The sequence below is a fragment of the Zonotrichia leucophrys genome, chromosome 2 (assembly GCF_028769735.1).
Source record: "Zonotrichia leucophrys gambelii isolate GWCS_2022_RI chromosome 2, RI_Zleu_2.0, whole genome shotgun sequence".
NCBI classification, from domain to species: Eukaryota; Metazoa; Chordata; class Aves; order Passeriformes; family Passerellidae; genus Zonotrichia; species Zonotrichia leucophrys.
The window spans coordinates 58,664,158-58,684,564 of NC_088171.1; the positions used below are offsets into that span (position 1 = coordinate 58,664,158).

General features: G+C 38.4%; 1 protein-coding gene across 3 annotated transcripts in view; it reads right to left on the reverse strand.

Annotated features, from left to right (window-relative positions):
• TPPP (tubulin polymerization promoting protein) overlaps positions 1-20,407 on the reverse strand; it is a 64,598-nt gene that overhangs the window by 20,722 nt on the left and 23,469 nt on the right. The window lies entirely within an intron of this gene.

Here is a 20,407-nt window from a genome sequence, read left to right on the forward strand (position 1 = left end):
CTGTAACAGAACAGGAAAGCCCATGCACCCCATTTATGGTGTCAAATAAAACATATTCCAGGAATATCACTTTATTTTTATAAGCACATCAGCAGGATAGCTCTTCACAGACTTCCTTTGATGAATGTTCAGAAATAAAGAGGAAATAAAGCGACTGGGTCTACTGTCAAAATGCCTGCAGCTCATCAAATTAAATACAGTCTCATTTGGTTGATCACTTATAATGACTGCATGTATAAGACAAGATCTGAAGCATCTTAGGCAAGTCTTTTTATTTACTACTTGTTATTCCTCTTTGAATAACTTGTTATATTATTTATAAGTCACTATTCACATATTCACAAATAAACTAAGAATTATTCTGCTATTGTGCAAAGCAAACCACTGAAATGCATTTTAAAACTTGAAATTCCTTTTCAATTGAAGACTGACAAGTTTTTAAATGACACATTTAAATTCAATACCTGTCTTCCTCTGTAGACCATCATCTTCAAAAAACATTTAAAGGTATGCAGAAAACACAATATAGTAGCCTGGCAAACTCATAGATTTTGCTGTACAAGTATGTGGTGCAAATTCTGATAATGGGAAATTTACACTTTACAAACACCAGTTTATACTGTCATTCCTGCAGATCTTTTTTGGTCCATCACACCAAAGGTTTCAGTTGATAGAACTCTTAAAAAGCATTCACTACAGTGATATGTTTAACCAAAAGAAGGTTAATGCATGTCTGTTTTATAGCATTTTAAAATATTCACTTTAGGCAGGAGATAATGTTGCAGAGTAAGCACAGTTCCACTCAATTCCCTAACCTAGTTTTAGTGTTTCTCATTTTAAAATTCAGGTACAAAGCAACAGCATCAGTGAGTTTACTCACATTAAACAAAAACCAACTGTTTTTAGTTGTTATGAATTACAGAAGAGACAAACCACATCTTTTCCTCTATTAGTAAACTACAGATTCTCTGATCTTTAGAATAACAACTTAACCCTAAAAGGTAGCGATATATTTTGAACTAAAGTTTAGCAGATCAAATAGAACCGTTTTCAAAAAGATGTTTTGATACTTATGCTGATATAATCTTAAATAATACCATCTTAAAAAGCAGAACATGCTTACATTACAAAACTCGCAAAGTAAAAGTAGCATTTGAGAGTCCATGTTACTGGGAAACATGCTACTACACAAGTTTTGTTTGCTGCTTGAGCATTTATTTTTATGCCAATTTAGAGAACATTTCAAGCAAATCAGGGGAAAAAAATAACCAAGCACCACCACATAACCCAGACCAGTCCTTTCAACGGGGACAGCTGTTTATATAGGAATAAACAATAGATGCTAGGATAAAGTATGCACCAGCAACAGAAATCTTGGGCTAGAAAAGCAGTACACAGAGATCTAATTTTAATTCAAGTGTCAAAAAGACCATTGTGCAGAGCAATTCAGCTATACATCATGGATTTATCTTTGATCTTCTTTTAGATACCTTCAGTGGTAAAATTCCTCTCAGCTAGAGGATGCCTCCACTAATGAAAAGGGGAAATTATATTTCTGGTTTAGCAACCAACACTTAGAAAGTGACTCCTGCTTCAATTAACTAAACAAAAATGAAATTTTATACCAGGCTTTTAAAACAAAGATAAATTGGTTATTCACAACAAAATTCAACACTAAGGGAACCCTTTACATAATTGTTCATTACTAGCATTCTTTATTTTCAATGCAGCCCAACATATGTATCAAATGTCAGCAACCACCACAAAATAAACTTTATGTATTTTTTGACCAAACATTGCTGTTTGCAACTACTTGTCTGCTTTAGGTAAAGCATGTGCTGGAGTATCTCAGAATTAGCTGGTAAAAGAACATCATGACAGTAGAAATAAAGAATATAATCCAGCATTTCATTAATCAGAAAGACAGGTGGAATAAACTGCAATTAACTACCTGGAATTTCTCCAGGATTCTCATTACTAGGATTAACATCCCTCTTCTGATGAAACACATCCAAGAACTTTTAAGTAGCACAAAGAGGTCAAGACTTCATTTTGTTTTGCCTCTCATTTAGAAAAAGAAAGCACTGTCAATCACTGCACTGTTGTTATGCTCCAGCATAACAACACTCTAAGACCCTAAATTCTCTACAGACTCACTGCTATGCTAGCCAAGCCTAGCATTCAGGCCTTGCCAAAGGCAGTTTTCTGTAGCACATAGGTATAGCTTGGATCATCAGTCAGGATCATTGCAGAAGGAAAGAGAATGACCACTTTCAGCAAAACCAGCAAAAATTCATGTCGACTTGTTTATTTTTCACAGAATATTCTGAGCTGGAAGGGACCCACAAGGACGATCAAGTTCAACCCTTACCTGATCAAATCCATGACCTTGTTGCTATTAGCGCCACACTCTAAACAAATGAACTGATCTCAGGGTTTTATTAACACATGAAGAATTTCTGCTTGCACACTTATTAAACAGAAGAGCATAACTTTTTTGTATGAATTAAAAGGAAAAATACATAAATATGGCTGCCAAGACGAACAAAGAACATTTGGTATAAGACACAGTTCTACCTACCTTTTGCATTTCATCTCTTCCCTGTCACTTACATGGGGCAAGGAAATGAATGGATTTTTCCTCTTCAGCTTAAGGTAAAATCACAAATTGGACACATATATAACCAATGTACTATTATTGCAGCTGAACCCCGAAAGAGAAACAAATGTGCATCATGGCTGATATTCTTTACCAGACAACAACATTAACTGGAGCGATGTTTGAAACAGGATTGGGAGTGAAGGAATTTTTGCAACTTTATCCCAAGTTTCCTAAATAAAGCAGCTTTAATTTTGAAATTTGTTATCTTTTTCTACACTCCAAAAATATCCCCTCTTGCTCCTCCATGTATTACATTATCAAATCCACTTGTAAAGCATCACAATTAACTCCAAAACTCTACAGCTGCAACATATGCCAAGTCTTGTGGAAAACCCTAGGAACATGACATGGTCTTGCACTTTTGGTATGCGAGGTATGGTCCATGTATGCCACATACTAGCATCTAAATTATCAAGCAGCAATCCTATGCCCCTCCTCTCTCTAGAGACAGGTCTTGAAGAGCTCTGAGCAGATGCTGTCATCATGATTACTAACTAGAACAGCATGCTCGCCTCTCCTCTGTCCGTACAGACATGGGTTGAATGCACAGGAGACCACTGACTGAGTAGGTAGAAATGACAGAGGAAAAGTCTTTCAACAAACCTTGATTTACACAGTCTCTCCAATCTAGGTCCACAAATATACACTAGGGATAATGACTTGTGCGCACTATTGGATGGAAAATTGGACATGAGCCAGCAACATGCACTCCCAGTCCAGAAAGCGCACACCTGTATCCGGGGCTGCACCAAAAGCAGCGTGGGAGCTGTGGGAGGGGATTCTACTCTGCTGTGCTGAGAGCCCACTTGGAGCACTGCATCCAAGCTCTGGGGCCCCAGCACAGGAAAGACACTGACCTGTTGGAGCGAGTCCAGAGGAGGACCACAGAGTTGATCAGAGAGAAGGAACAGCTCTGCCATGAAGACAAATTTGGGAGAGGTGGGGTTCTTCAATCTGGTGGAGACATGGCTCCAGGAAACCCTACAGCAGCTCTTACGGGGCTTACAAGGAAGGATAGGGGCAGGCTTTTTAGCAGAGCTGTTGTGATGGGACAAGGTAATGGCTGCAAACTAAAATAGGGTAGATTCAGAGTAGACATAAGGAAGACATTTTTAGGAGGGTGATGAAACACTGCAAGAGGCTGTCCAGAGAAATGATACATGGCCCATCCCTGGTCAGGTTGGATGGGACTATGAGCAACCTGGTCTCATGCAATATGCTCCTGCTCACTGGGAGAAGGGCAAGGTGGTGGTGTTTACCTAGATGACATGTAAAAGGCTCCCTCCAACTCAAAATAATTTACGAAAAATTATAATACTACGAACACAGCATAACACACAAGGCTGTCACACCCCCAGTTTATTTTCACCATTTTTATGTCCTGTTCACATTCAGGAAATCCCTTCCTTGTACCAGATTTTCAGACCTCATGAAATTAAGATAAAAACCCAACCCATAACCCCCCAAATAAACTAATTCCTTTTTATTAAGCAACTGCTACAAAGAATCAGCTTCTTTGTGTATATTCGTAGCTTGTTTTTAGAAGCTCATCATAAATATCTCGTTTCCATGGGAATAACAAAACAAATATATTCACTTTCATTTTCCAAGTGTTACAAGTTCAAACAACTTGACTACAATTAAGTATGCTAAGGGTGATCACTCAGCTCTTAAGACTCATCTCTTAGATTTAGCATTCCAGAGAGTTAGCATAGAAAGATTAAAAACTGTATATTGAAAAAAAAAAATTTCTAAATGAAGGCATCAGAATGACAATTAAAGCTGACCAGAAAATAAGACAAAATGGAAAATAGCAACAAGCAAGGGAAGGTAGGAGGGAAAAAAGGTTTTTACAAAACTAGGTGTCATAAAGTTGGCCACTTCAATGAAAAGAAATATATGAGGGACATGAATAATAAAAAGTTTTAAAGCCCTATACTTCATTATGACACAAAGAAACCTTTATGTTTAGAAAGGATACATACCATTCTATTTTAAGGTCTGCTTCTTACAACAAACAGAATTACTGTAATGCATCATCCTTCAGTGGCAGAAACCGTGTTCATGGAACAATAATGACAGCCTCCTGTATCTATGCCTACATTTGGGAACAGAATGAACACACTCAGAAGAATTTTAGGAAGCTTCCCATCACTTCCCCTTCCTTGATAAGTGTCTCCACATGTGGCTACTACGTAATAGGAGATTATGAACTGAAGTTTGAAATCCTCAGTTTGTTCTTGGGAGCCCAAGTTCACCTATATAAAAACATCAGTTCTGTGTCTGGACACCAGCACAGTCAACAAAGTGCAAAGTATCAATCATTGGCCCAAAGTAGATTGGAACAGCAAGCAATGCAGCCTCCATTTGCAGATATTACTACTAACAGTGCCCTGAATTCTTAAATGTGAAAGTGTACTGCTGCAAATGAATACCATGGAGTTGAATACTATTTGGATTAAAGTTGTCCACAATTTCAGCTGAAAAGCTACACAATTACACTCCATATGCCTGATACACAAAATCCTTGATTGGTATTAGAGATCTTTATCTCCAGAGCACTAAAACAGCTCAGTGTTAATAGAACAAAGTCTACCACTTAATAGGTCCTGCTGTAATCTTCAATCTAAAAAAAGACATCCCAAATGCCCATCACAATAGGATACCTTTCTATTTTCTTACACTGAAGACAGGAAAGAAAATGTAGAATTACAGAGAGAAGCTTCTATTTTTGTTAATATGTCAGACAGGATTATGGCAGGATACAATAACCAGGACTGTCCTGCTGTGGAAATTGTCATATACAGTCTAAGGAGTATAGCAGGTCTGACAAGGGTCTAAAAACACTATAACTAGAAGTGGGAACCCAACAAATGTTTTTGCATAAACTCTAACAGAAGGAGTTTTGTTTTTAATTCTAAATTCACTAGGGACTTGGGTGTGTGATCAACTAAGCAGTCAAGTAAAACTCAACAGCATCTCTTCTTGTAAATCAGAACAGGACTTTGGGTACTTCCTATATTTATTCCCAAGGCAGTCTCATTCATTCAGAAAACAGAATGAAGGACCAAGCTGGCAAGAGAATGCATGAGCAGCTTATTTGTGACAGTTTGTGACTTACTGGCACAATAAGCCTGATCAGGCTATTTCTGATTTGCCACTATTGCTCCCACATCTACGTAGGCAACTGCTAACTAACACTGAAGCACTTCTTAATTATCAGAAGTAAACACTGAAAATCATCTAAATAAATCACATAAAGGCATCACCACTGAGAACAAGACCATTAGTCAGGCATTTTTCCCTAAGGACTAACTAAAGGCATATTTCCTAATGACATTCAGCCCTGACTTCATACTTTATCTATTTCTCTTTTATCTTAACATGCCACAACAAAAAGTCACTACAGCTGAAACTTACTGATTTTCATACAAAGATTTTTCTTACTTTCCACTTTACAGTAGCAACTTTATTTTTATTGCTGTTACAGGCAAGATCATTTGCCCCTCTTTGTTTAGTAGAAGAGACACTGTCTCTTCCATGCTAGTTGTAAAAACACCAAGTCTTCATGATGTGGTCTATAAACAAAATGTATATTGCTAACAATTGCTAGTGGTATTTGTACTGCGCACCTCTACAAACATAAGGTAGTATCACATACAAATTCAAATTCCTTGAAGCAAAATAGGTTTCGCCCATCTCTGCAAAACACAACACTCATCTAACAGATGCATCTTTTTTCCAAGAAAGTCTGCTGTAATGCTATCACCACAAAGTCCAAAGCTGTATAACCAAGAAGCAGATTATGCTGCAGAGCCAGCCTTCCTTCCTTCCTTCCTGTTTGCAATTTTCACTTTGTCCTCTCTTACACAGCTCAGAATTTCTGCAAGCTACCAGCAGCACAATTCATAGCGAAGAAGTCCCAAACTAAAGGCAGGTCCCTAGGCAGCTAACCAGGCTGGTAGAACCTTGCAATCTAATGGAGTATTAAAGATATCCTGTGAAGGTCTGGTTTTCACTATATATCAGTCAAGAACAGAATAAAAAACCTCTTAGATATATGGTGCAAAAAAAACTCTTAAAAATTTAAAAGAGAAGATTTTCTTGGATAAAACTGAACAATGCGTAAATAACCCAAAGCACAGGCTTGTGTATAAACTTTAAAAATAGAGCTGAGGATAGATGAGCAAGCAAAGAAAGCTACTTTAATACTATCAGGGTATTTGCACTGCAATAACTAACAGCTCTAAAGAGATATGGTTAAAAAAACCAAAATTAAGATAACAAAACTTCAAATATCACTTTGCATCAGAGTTCTGCCCAATTAATGGGTAAAACAGGATACTGAAATTAGACATCCATATGTTGATGCAAGCAGGAGTAATTTGGCAAATTGTGAGGAAAGAGGCATTGACAATATTTTCAAAAAAGTGATCCTAGTTAGAAGCTACAACAGAGATCTTCAGCTAAAGCAGTGGTCACTTCTGGAACACAGGCACCTGTGAATGCATAGCTATTTACTACAAGTGGATTCTTTTGGCAGGAAGAGTACGACTGACAACGAAGGCATCCAGATGACCTTCACAATTACTCTCTCTAAGATAGACAGCATGTTGGCCAAGTCACAATACAGCAGCTGAACTAGATGGTAGATGGCTTCATATACCCCATGACGACAAGTGAATGCCATTATCAGTTTTCTAGGAAAGAAAAACAAGACAAGTGCAATGCAAAATGCAGTACAAAATTCTCTCACTATATCACTGCAAATAGTCTTCACTTACAGAAACCTCTCTGGGAGTGGGCCACAAGGGCAGAACACCTCAGATCATTTACTCAGGAGCTGAACCTGGAATGGCCTGTTTTCTCTCCTGTTGCTTATTGTCTCACTAATGAGCAAGGGTAAAGCAGAGTTTGCCCAGATTATTCCAAGTGTCTGAAACTGGGACAGCTGCTAAGCAAGAAAAGTAAAAAGCAATGAAAATCTGAAGCAAGAGGACATTAACAGCTCACTAAGCCAGCAGTTCATTGGACTTCATTGCAACTTAAATATTTTAGGCCTCTCTTATGAAAACTCTGTTTTCTGATCCTTGAGTTAATATGTCTCTCCTCTTGACTTTTTTTCCTACCCTGTGTGCTTCCTATGTGCTTCACTCATGGTGAAAATTTGTTTCCTTTAAAATAAAATCTGAAATTCAAAAAAAGAGAAATCCAACAGCTATAAGCCTATCAGATAAAATAATACTGGGAAGGGAACAAAGGGGGACTGGAGAACGAATATGACTCGGCCAAAACATTACTAAGTAAAAGCTTCCAAAAGAAAGCAAATCCCAGAACGAGTTAAAGGGGTTAAAGAGATTTAATGGGATTTACAGAGTATGAGGAAAAGAGAAAGTCCAAACAGACAGTAGGTCTCATACCTATATACAGCTTAGAGGAACAGATTAAATTAGCTAAACAGAGTAGCAGAATCCAATATTTCACATTCATTCGAGGTTTTTTTCAATTTAAGAGAACAAAAATAATGCTATATTTGAACATTTAAAAATTAAGATTATGTAATAGTTAGCTACTGATAAGAAGTACTAAGAAAACTCTGTGAAGCCTGAAGAAAGCATGTGCCCCAACTTACATTAAAAGAGTTTGCAAGTGTACTTGGCATGAGAAGCATGGACCAGAGTTTGGAAAAAGATAGAAACATGTGCTACCAAGTAGTCTGGGAGTACTTCAGCTTTTCCATGTTATAGAAGAGAGATATGCATCTTCTGGTTGCCAACCCTGTGGACTCTGCCCAAATTACACACACAACAAGATAGAAGATAATTTTATCACTCCTTAGAATGCTGCCTACTCATGTGAAAGAATCCAATAAATGACATACAACTTGCAGATAATGTTCAGTAACACAGAAATCCATCCCTTGGGTGTATGAAGGATTGATATCATTTGACAGCACAATTTGGGTGGAAGTTAAGACATTAAAGGACATGGCAAGGGTGAGTGCAACTAGAAGGAATAGTGGCCAAAGTAGAGAAATTAGAAGCAATTCAAAAAACAGGCTGCAGACAGGTCTTAGCTACAAATGGTAGGGTACAAACTAGCGCTGAAGCAGAAAGACAATGCCTCAAAATCAGGCTTCCGGCATATATGCTTTTTTCTTCTCTAGCAGGCTCAATTTGTTTGCTGTTTTCTTTGGTTCTTGTCATCTTAAGGATATGTGCAAGGCTAGGCATACATATAGACCATAGGGGAAGGGAGCAGACACTAACCACAGTGTAACAACCCAGTACTGTGCCCAGCTGCCAGAGACAGGGCTGAGCACATCCAAAATGCAAAAATCCAAGAGGATTTATAGGTCATAGTGCTCATTAAGTCAGCTTCAAATAAATAAATTAAAGCAGTTAAGAATAGTTGAAGATTTACTAAGCATTCTTAATAGCTAATCACTTCATCTATCTGTCTTCCCCAGGCTGAGCTTACTACACAAACTAGTGGTAAGAAGATTTTTCATATAATAATACTTCCCATGTTATCTTGAGAGAGCTGAAAAAGCTGATACAACCACTGCAGTTTCAAAAGCTCTTTCTTGCTGTTGAAGTGCAGGGGCTTAGGGCAAAGGCTTTACAACTGAGATGACAGGGCAAAGAAAAAACATCACCCGTACTTTCTCCACCAGCTAAAGCGCTGCACATGAACACACTGCCTGATAACCCAGGGAAAGAAAAGTAGGATACACAGACAAGGGCATCCTTCTACAGCTCACCAGCAATCCCATGTGAGCTGACACGTCTCATTCACATCCCAGAACAAAAAAAAAAAAAACAAAATCAAACAAACCAGCATTTCGGTTTATTTTGATTCTCTCTCTTGATTTCACACCTAGTGTGAAAACATTTGATTAAAAATGAGACAAAGAGACAAATCAAAGTATAAAGAAATGACATCCAACAGAAACATTGCTCTAGAACATTGCAACAAGCAAGTAAGGTCAACGCTGCATGGCCAAACATCTTCTAAGCAGAAGTGAATGCATTTTATCCCAAGCAGTTAATCCATAGAAACTATACAAAATTGTTCATAAGTATGAACAATAACTAAAAAATATTCTCAAGGTCAGCTTTCAGATTACTAGCTGTTTTTCAGGACTTCATTTATATTACTAACCTGAATTTGTATAAATACATGGCACTCAGAGATAGGAAAAGAGACACAACCTAATGAACCTTCATATTAGCACACTCAGGCTTTTGGTAACCAGTAGCCTTCCTTACTGCTTTCTCTCTACATACAGTATCAGTGTTTTGATTGAGTTGACATACAGGGAAGACATTACCTTTTCTGATGAGACCAATTAACCAAGAACAGGACACAACATTTGACAAGGGAATAAAAAGTGGAATTTTTACAATAGGAAACAGAGTTACATAAGACAGTGCTGTTTTTATTAATGAGACCCAGAACAGAAAAGCTTCATATCTAAGACCTAGATATTGAATGGTTATCTGGTATGACATCTTACTTGATTTAGAGAAAATTCAGACTCAAGGGGACAAAGAACAATGGCATTATTAAATAGCACTGGACATAGTAAGATCTTAACTCCTTACGTCTCAAGATATTAGAGCTTAAATTATGCTTTCATTGAGAACTGAACCGGACTTTGAAAGTAAACCATTGCACGAGGGACAGAATAATAACTGAATCCAATTCTTTATTATGGGACAACAGTGAGCATCCAAGCTTCTATCTCACAACATATTACTCAAAAATTTTTCTCCTCTCAGTTTTTCCTTAAAATTAAATTAAAACAAACCCTCTAATTTTATGTGCTACTGACTTTCCTGGAATTTCCTTCTTATTTTCCTTCTCAGATACTGTGATGTCTCAGCAAAAACTCTAGCTGTGTATCCTTACAATGTCTAATATTAATGAGGGATTTTTAATTCCCAGACAGGAATTTAATAACTACCAAATTTTTTAGCCATTTTTCCTACATGGATCCAATCCAGATCAGAGCAACACCCAAAGCACAATACAAAATGGTGGCAAAGCAAAGGGGGAGTTTTGTGAGGACATGTTTTTAAATTACTATGAAGCTCAAGTAAAACTGCAAGTACAACTTGAACATTTTATTGCTTGTTCCTATGGAGAAAGGTGTCTGGATCACTGTTTCAGTGAGGCCTCAGGCAAAACTCCCATCCTAATTCAGAAATTACACTGGTCAATATAAAGAAAAGAAGTACCTGGCTGATTACAAGTAAAATGAAGGAAAAGGGATGAGTAACACAACCTTGAATTCATATAGAGCATATTCACTCCACTGTTCAGGCATGGCAGCTGTTTGTTAATCACCACACTGCATCAGGATACAGCAAGTTTACTTGAATTTCTTGGCCAAGAAATTCAGAAAGCGCTGTCTGATAGCTGAGGTAACCAGTTCCAGGAGATTTCTCCCTACCCTCCAAGTAAATATTTCTAGTTGCAGACTGGTTTTCAGTGAGTTTTTTGTGAGAAAGGTACAATACCATTTAATATTATACATAAGAAATATGGTACATATTTTTCAAAAACAGTTTTGCATTGTTATTTCTGAAACATAATTTAAACAAAGCAACACAGCTTCATGTATTTGGGAGCTGCAGCCAGCTCAGCAGACAAGCTCAGCAGTAAGCAACTCGTTGCTGACTAAAATGCAGCTATGGAAGCCAGAGCAGCAGTCCTCTAATCCAAGGTGGAATTTTCCTTTAGAGTTTAATTACACAGAATTTAAAACCAAGAGTTTTATCAGATTGTCTCACTAAGAAAATATCATTGTCAGATGGTTTTACAACAGCACCATTTCAGTTTTTCAAAGGATTTCATGGACTTGGATTGTTTTCCATGTCAAATCACATCTAACCACAAAAGCAATTTCTGAATCTAGTGATAACTCAATGATAGGGAGCTCTCTAAGTAAAAAAGTATGTGCTTGTGGGAGAGGTTGTTCCAGTGATTCTGATGACAGAGAGAAAACATGGATGTATGTATATCTGCTAACATTTTTTGCTGGCAATATGAGAAGGCGGCAGTATTAAAAATAGACAGCTGGTCTTAACTGATGCCAGCTCAATCCTAGTGTGTAAGAATCATTGACCATGGTTGGAGATAGAAAGGTGTGAAATCAAGAATGACACATCAAGTGAAAGAAGAGAAACAAACTACAGTGTTAGTCCATATCCATAGGTCACGTGCAAAGAAAGACACAAAACTATTTGCCATAACCAACAGCCAAGGACCAAATCATGACCTTCAAGAAAGGAGAATCCAGACTGCAGTTATGCACAGAGCAGAAACCAAACATTTTCTATTTCAAAGAAAACAAGAAATATAATAGAAATAATTAAGAAACTGCATATTTCTTGCCTACTGGAAGATTGCCTTCCATGAAAGGGAAAATTGGATGGTGACAGCAAACTTCTAAATATACAATCCCCAACCTTGGAGAATTTCCCATTCTATGTCTGTTTCCTGCAAAGGAGATTTCACTTAATGTTAAAACAACAACATCCACAATGATGTTCTGCTCCCCATGTCCTCCTTATCTTCATGTCTTATGAAACAGCAATTAGAGATGCAATTGTCTGCATTGGCAGCATTCTCATTTTACAAAATAAGAAGACAGAAGAATAGGTAGACTGTGGCCAAAACAGTCTCTCAAACCATTTACAATGAGAGTAGGAGAGTATTTGAAGAGGTATTCACTTGAAGAGAACAATACTATTTTTAAAAAGTGCAGATGGGAAATATTAAGGCTAAACTGTAGAACAGCAAAACCCCTGTAACACTTATACATGAGAGCGCCTCGTTTCCACTACAGATCCAAAAGCCAAATCCATATGTCTGCTTCTGCCAATGCAGAGAATATTCTTTAATAAGTTCTTCTGCCATGTCTTCATCACTTCTGCTATGCCTTTATCCTTACCATAACTTGTAGAGATGGGTACCTACCTTTGCACAGCTTAGGGAAAAAATAGCTAAGGCATCTGACCACTTACTTTATATACCTCAAGAGCAATCTCTAGGCACTTCTCATCTCAGCACAAGGTTGTTGCAATTGACAATGATGAATGAAGATCCCTTACTAATCATAACCAAGAACAACTGTACGAAGCCCCAGTATACCTCACAAGTAATTAGGGCATGCCTGTGAGCTTAAGAGACCAAAATAATTGAACATAGACAAAGCACAGAGTTTTAACCCTCTCCTCACAAAAAAACCCTGACTCTAGAGAAAGAGAAAGCCTGCCAAACAAGTAGTTACAATAAAGCTACCTCCAGCTTCAAAAAGAAGCCCCTTTGACTCGCTGGGTGAGAGAGACTGATCCTCTCTGTGTCCAGAGCAGGGAACACATTTTCCAAATGGAACTCTCAGTTGTGTCACAGAATCTGCAGAACAGTCCATGCCAATAATGTCTTGGCACTTTGTGAAAGCTATAAACAGAGAGTGACCCAATTCTCTATAGGGATCTATCACCTCCCCTGGACTAAAGATCTGTATATCAGTCTTTACAGTGCTGATTCATGTGCATCTGAAATCAATCCAAAAGAAAGGCAGAAAATTATGACAGTTGATACCAATACAGCTGTTCTGTCATTTATGTAGCACTTCCCTATTCAAAACATGCAAAAGTTTACAATAAATGGAGGTTTACCCACCTAGTTGCAGACATCATCATCATCACAAACCAAAATGATAAGGAACTGGAAAGACTCCCAAGATGCTGGAATGAATTGTGAAAGCAGAGAGGAGACTATAAAAGAGCAAGCATACACTCTTTTGGAAATTTGTGACTTATTTAGACCATCACCTATGGAACAAAGGTGTTGAGGCAGCGCTGGGTAAGATTTGCTGCCCTCTTGATTTTTGCTTTGTACAAAAGGATACTTTCATCTACAAACACATATTAGTACATTCTTATACTAGTAATCTCCAGCAGCTCTCAATTACTTACATTCAGAAAATGAAGCTTCACGTTCATTTTTCTCAGATTACTATCTCAATTCTGAAAACTGTTTTCTTTAAACCCTATGATTTCACCAGCAGAAGCAACAAAGTATTGCTCCAAATTGTCACCCACTGACATGCTGGTACAAGAATATTCAATGTATTCCCACAATGCTTTCTATAGAAGGGCAAGTTTTCTAAATAATGGACAGTTAATGATGCAATTAGTATTAGACTTGTGTGCTCTAATCCCAATGCATGTCAGAAAACTGTACAGGAATATACTAACTTATTTGTGGTACAAAATCTTCTGATTGAAGGCCCCTGAAGAATTTCCATGGGATCTAACTCAACATATAGGGGTGTCGCCCTCCATCAGCACTGCCAATGCGGTAGATACTGTTCGTAAGCAAGCCAAGTATATCCTCACAACCTATAAAGCACAAAGCAAACTGGCTCTTGCAAGAAAACAGGATGGCACAAAACCAATAGATTAACACAATGTATATATACACAGTTCAGCTCTATGTTTTCTGTTGCATGTACCAGCCTGTACAGGTCTACTCTGAAAGCTCCCAAAATACACAAATGACAAACACCTTTGCAGGTTTACATGTTGGTCTTTTTTACTACAGAACATCTACATTAGGAATGTTTATTCAAGTAGTCAATTTAAACCAGCTTAAGTTCTTGATGGATGTATTTATGGTTATTTAATGTCTCACAGTAAGGACAGTAAAACCAGCAGGAATTCAAAAGCAAATGTTTCAGGCAAATGCTCTCCTTCAATTACTTCAAGTTTGACAATCAAAGAAAGTTTTATGCACTCCTGAACATCTTATCCTATACCTACATGCACTCCTGAACATCTTATCCTATACCTACAGAGTACCCTATACCTACACAAACAAAGCTCTGAGACCACAGCTATTAAGACTTTATGTCTTTCTAACCTGCAGCACTTACAGAGTGTCCATCCCCTTAGAGGCATTAGAAGCCAAATCCTCTCACACTTCAAAGCTCAAAAAAACCTCCAGATTTTCAAACAGAACTCAATAAGGATGAAAAGCAGAAATTCTGGCCAGAAATCTTCTATGTACATGTAAACCAGGTACACTCTATATGCTTCATTTTCTAAAAACAGAAGCATATGACAATTTTGAATGCTGTTGAGAGGTTAGTCAATACTGCAAGCCCTTTAAAAATTACTATGTATGTTGCAGAAGCTGTGCTCTTCAGCAAATTACTTCTTCCAAGATTAAGAGATCACACCTGGGGCAAGCACATATAGAAATCTAATCAACATTCGGCCTCAGTTATATGGGTAACTGTCTCCAGAAAATATGCCTTGTCATCTTTTTTATCTTAATGTTTTGACAAGTGGAGTCAAAAAACTTCCAAAAATGCCTAATGTCATGTCAAATAATATCAATTCAATGCCCCTAACATTAAAGAAGTCCAGCTCTTCATGGGTAGTCCTTAAGTCTGATTGCTCTTATATACCTCTTCTGTTTATCTCAGGTTACCACCACTTCACTGTCCACCTGGACTATGGCTTTCACAGATTAGTACTCAAGGAAGTACCAGACAAGGAAGACAAGGAAGCCAATGACTGGGTGACACAGTGTAGCATCTAAAAGGGAAATAAAAGGAACAATCTTCCAAGCATGCATGAGATAGCATATTGTTGGGCAAAGAACACAAAATTACATCAGGGAAGGAATTATCAAAATTATTCAAATGGCCAATGTTGACTGAAGCTGCAGTCAGATGGATTTGCAAGTCAGACTCAAAATTAGAATGTTAAATCAGCACACCAAGTTCATCCAATTTGGTACGGAAGCAGGAAAACTAAGTAGCATATTTAACTGCCTAGGACCCTCTCTATAGCTTTCTCCATCTGGTTAGAGGAGTCCCAATAGGCAACAGACTGTTGTCTTGAAAAAAAAAAGTATCAAGCTAGTTTCGTGTATTTTAGTTCAACAAATTTCCCAGCTATGATGTCCACTTCAACATAATGTAAAGCTCTCCCATTACTCTCAGGTGAAGTGAAATGATGAAAGAAAAGAAACATGTCTGAAAGAGGACAGCACAGCTCCTTACCTTTCTGTAAAGGTAAGGAAATAATTTCTATTTGATTTTCCAAGACTACAAGGTCTTGGAAAAAAAATCATGCTATTTATGTTTTCTAATAAAGGATAAGTTGCTGAAACACATGGCAAATGCACTGAGGCTCTCTAAAGGATCTACTAAACTGAATATTCTTCACTGTTCTTTTTAAACTAGTACCAGGACTTACTAGGAACAAAAATTATTTAATCATATTATAGTAACTAATTTTAGATTTGCATTCACACCACTCCATTATCTCTAATAATTAGCATTAAAAATGTCCTGAACTGAAATCTCAGACAGTTAACCACCATTTTCATCTAAGATCTAGAGTAAAAATTCTTTATTTCTGGATATACGCAGGACAATCACCTAATAGAGTGGCTACTGTATGAGGTACATATTTTCTTTTACTACCTTTCCGTACCTTCTTATATTGTTCTGTTAGACTTGAAATCTATCTTTAAACCTACCAAGCTCTTTTTACTAAAAAAAGACAGAACCTAAAAATGCCAAGTTACTCAGTTTTTCTTATTTTTCCTATTTATAGGCTCTTTTAAGAATATCAGCTCACCTGTTAAATTTTTTGCTGAAAATTAAAAAGGTGCCAAAAAAATCAATTAGAACATCCTCCCTAGAAACCCTCTTACAGAGCTGAAAACATTAATCAATGCATACTGCTTAGAAACCTACAAAACCTTCCGTTGGCATCATGCCAAATGCAAACAGTTTGACGCATGCTGATCTCCACTTGGATTACAAATGCCCCAGGCATCTATTTCCATACAGCATCCATGACAGGAAGAAAATGTAAACAGCCTAAATTTGGAAGAAAGGTTACTGACTACCTGTTTCAAATTGCAACACAGGAAGACAGCCCATAAAGGAGTATCAAAATAGGACTCCTTGTGTTCCCCTAGTAACACAAACTATTTAAGTGTGCAGCAGCAGTAGCTGCTGTGCACAGAAAGTGATGGGAGAGCTCACAGTAAATACTGCAGTCCACAGAGGCCTGTTCTAGCAAAAGCAAACACCTAATACCTTTTTGTGAAATACAGACTGCATATGATGATGAATAAGAACTGCTCACCCTCTACTCTGTGATCCTCTAGTCAGTAGCTTCTTGTATTACTCTCACACTGGTCTGTGTCAAATAGACCCTCCAGTCTCAGCACTATTGGTTCCATTCAGAAGTTTAACAGACACCACCCCAGAGAGAGTAACAAACCCCTCAAAAATCACAAAGCAGCTAAATCCAGGGTTAATTGGTACGACACTGGGAATTGTAAAGAGTATATCTGGAGATTCAGTATAACTGAGATAGATTCCAGACAATAGGCACAGACCCATTTTGTTTTCTCATAAAAATTTTTCAGTTGTGCTGTAATGAACTATTACTGTGTTAGAGTATTACTGTATTATCTGTTGTTAACTGCAAGAAAAACAACTTCTCTTGTATACAATTACAACGATATAAAAGCTATCAGTTTACTCTTTTACATACCATTAAAAACATCATACTGATAGTACAATAACTACTTGTTATTTTAATTTTTAAACAATATTTGCAACTGAAGAGCATATAATAAAGATCTAAGACATCTGGGCAATGAAGCAAGTGCCATCATGTGTCATGAGAGTCACAGCCTGGTGCCAAAGATCACCAGTGTTCTGCAGCTGTTTATGCCCAGGATCACAAATGGCACTAAGTGGTACAATGTTCCCCTGTATCAGCTTGGACAAACAGATGTGCTGGCTCCTGCTCACCAAATGATGGTGGTGGCTCATCCTTTTCTTCAGAGTCTTCTATGTTTCTGTCTAGAAGAAGAGCACTGTAGGAAACTTTTAGCTGTTCTGAGCATTGTAGTGACACAATAATGAAAATAAGGTAACAGAAGTATATAGCAATTTGCCAAAGAAAAATATATGAACTGAAAGCTCTGCAGCTGCACTGGCTTGGCTTGTTTGCAGCAGGAAAACTGTATGATTTTATAGACTCCAAAGACCCCACAAAATCAACTCTTGTGTCAAAAGGCTAGAAGCATCACATGATGTGCTGCCACATCACATCGTGAAGCCACAATCATGAAAATAAGGTAACAGTGTGAGACTGGAAGATTTCCCACACTTTCAACACTTTTCCCTCCAGAACAAAGCTGAGGCAAAGAGGAAAGACAAATCAGTGCTGCCAAGGTAGTGTTCCTCATTTTCTGTCAGCACACATTACCATCCCTTCCTCAAAGCTCACAGTTCAAAACCCAAGCAAATGTCACAAAAGCTTTGCACCCAGCACAGTGCAAAGGGCTTCACGAGCAGGGCAGTGCAGCCCACACTCCTGCAGCTGCACAGGGCTCACTCCTGCAGCACCACAGCCCCTGGCAAGCTTGCAGCAACTCTGTGCACAGCATGGCACCATTCCCAAAAGGCTTTCCACAACCACTTCCTGGGAAGGAAAAGCACCGAGAAAATCTACTGGACTTCAGGAATATCACACCTTCCAAACAAACACCCAGTGCCCTGGTTTCCACAATGAACTCTTGGCTCCACTCAAACAACTTTGCCTCAAGGTATTTTCTACTGCTTGCCATCGCTGACAAAGATTTGGGCTTCACTTAAAGCTGCTCCACAGCTTAGGCAGAAACTTAATGATGCAAAACCCTGCAGTTGGGTTTCCTGCTTGGTTTTCCTTCCTGAATTACAAATGTCCAGATAGTACAGAAATAGTCCCTGCCTGCCTGAGGGACTGAGTCTCTTCAGCAATCAGTGCTGGGAGTGCCTGCACGGCCAAAAAACACTGGTGACAGACAGGAGGTGAGCTGCTCCTCTTACTCCTCACCACAAGGGTGCAACGCCTTAGCCACAGTACTCCTGGCCACACTGTCAGCCGCAGTCAGTCTTCCTCTGAATGCTTTCCAACATCTGCTCCTTCAACCATAAAACTTCACTATCTAACAGCACATCCTCCTAGAAAAAGCTGCCATGGAGATTTCTTTATGCAACTAAAATGTTCTGGGAGCCTGCAGAATCAGCACCAACATTCATAGTCTCAGCAAGGTTTTGAAAAATTATCATTTTACAACCTTTGTAAAAATAGGAAACAAAAAATGACTGCAACATGGAAAAAGAATTTCAAAGGGAAAGTCTGCCGCCCTTTTGAGGGATGTGGGGGGCATTGTACCACAACTCCATACCAAAACTGTTTTTACTTTGTTTTTAAATTCATGGGAATGCACGCACATGTATTAGAAGTCTGCAGAAAGTCAGAAACAGAGATCAAGCTTCAAATAAAATTTGGATTTCATTCATGTTCCTTTGCTTTAGCACATGTACAGACACATCAACACAAAAGTAAACAATAAACAACTCCAATAATGCCGGAAAGTAGCATCATTTTAACATATTATTGTTGTAGTGCATTTTTATACTTTCTAATATTTTGAAGTACTTTTGTTTTGTATCCCATATTTTGCCCAAATGGTTTATCCCAGACTGTACCCCCCTCCCTTTACCTGTGTTATCTCTCTCCCGGGATGAGATCATCCCCAAACCCCCAACCTGGCTCTCTGTCAATCACTCAGCATCCCATCCCTCCATCTAGAAGCCTCGGTCCAGGTCGTCAAGTGATTAGCCAGAGGCTAGGGGTCAGCCCCCCAAGCCTTGCCCCATACGCTGTCCTAAATGTCTATCCCCCAGTACCCATCCCTTAGGGTCACTTATTGGTTAGTAAAATGTTACCAACTTTTGGTTTCCACCTCCCTTTAAATGTAACCTTGGCACATCTCCCGGGGCTCTCGGCAGGAGGCCCCTGAGGTGCAGGAGATCTTACGGGACTCTCAGAATAAAACCTTGGATTAACCCCTGCTAAGAGTTGGCCCTTTATCTTCTACTGATGTCTCTAGTGTCTCTTCTGCTGCAAAGGTGACTAGCCTAGGTGCCCTCAGTACCCTCAGGACACAGGAGAGTGTCTCCCAGCTGTTGGCCGTGTCGAGGATGCCTCCCTGGTGTCTGCCGACTCAGAACTGGCCGAGGGTTCCTGAGAGGCTCATAGAGGGACTGAGATAGCTGATGAGGATTTCATTTCCAGTCTTTCCAGAGACTTGCTCCAATTCAGTTACAAAAAAGTCCTCGTAAACATCTTGACAACGGAAAGAATACATCAATTAAGCTCTTCAAGTCAAGCCACTGTTGTTTTTTTAAGGAAAGACAAACAAAAACCAAAAAGGTTGAAGAATTATAAACATCACATCAGATGGAGCACACCTCCATTCACAAACATCAGAATCCAAGCAGACTACATCTAAACTGTATAAGTAGTTTTACACACATAGGTAGATTAAATATATCTAATTGCAACATATATAGTATATTAATCTTATTTCTGAGATGAAGGATTTTTAGCTCACGTCTACTTTTAGGAGTAAATAGCATCCATACACACACTATTTTTTCCCTATAAAATTTCCACTACTCTAACTTCATAACAAGAAGTTAATTTCTACTGCCTATACAGGAGCACAAAGAAACTTATATTTATTCCACATGTCACCATGTACCACAACCAGCCCCCCTGACCATGTTGGTTGCACCAGGCCTGTATTAATCTATTTCCTACACAGGGGAGTCCCAGACTGGGCACAACACTCCCAATA